We start from the raw sequence: 942 nt of genomic DNA on the forward strand, positions 1-942 counted from the left end.
GTGTAACTTTACAATCACAAACACATTGTTTACTAATGAGAGCATCTAAAATGAGCTCAGTGTTTTATTCCCAAGACCCTTTAACTCATGAGTGACATTAAAGATTTTATACTAATGCTAAAATATCACCATGAGAATGTGAACAGAATAGTTCTGTAATTATAAAGATGATGAAACAAAGAGAGCCGCAACTACAGAAGATGAGAGAGTACCGAACAAGAGCCGTGATAGGTGTGTGTATGTATCTGCATGTGCCTGTGTGTGTATGAGCGTTAGTGTGCGTCTGTGCATGTGAGTGTATATGTGTGTGTGAGTGAGTGAATGAGTGTGAGTGTGTGAGTGAATGTGTGTGTGAATGAGTGTAAGTGAGAGTGCGTGTGTGAGTGAAAGTGTGTGTGTGTGTCAATGAGTGAGTGAGAGTCTATGTGTGTAACTGTGTGTGTGTTTGAGAGAAATATCATGTGTCAGTCATATCAGTATTAATATAATCAGACTGTGTGAGTGTGAGTTTGTGTGTGTGTGTGTGTGATATATGTGTCAGTCATATCAGTATTAATATAATCAGACTGTGTGTATGTGTGTGTGTGTGTGTGTGATATATGTGTCAGTCATATCAGTATTAATATAATCAGACTGTGTGTATGTGTGTGTGTGTGTGTGTGATATATGTGTCAGTCATATCAGTATTAATATAATCAGACTGTGTTTTTCTTCTGCAGGATCCGAGCACAAGATGTAAGTGATGTACTGATGTAAGTGTTCAATGTATTTGTGTTTATTACCGTGAACGCATTAATTCATCTTATATTTCAGTTCGTCACTCTGCCCTTCAATTAAATGTTCTTATTATTTTTCAGATTAACATCTTTTATTGATTCACATATTTGAACATGAATAATAAAACATATATACACAATCAACATTAACCCCGACTATTACCCA

Source organism: Xyrauchen texanus, chromosome 7 (genome assembly GCF_025860055.1).
Source record: "Xyrauchen texanus isolate HMW12.3.18 chromosome 7, RBS_HiC_50CHRs, whole genome shotgun sequence".
In the NCBI taxonomy this organism is placed as follows: domain Eukaryota; kingdom Metazoa; phylum Chordata; class Actinopteri; order Cypriniformes; family Catostomidae; genus Xyrauchen; species Xyrauchen texanus.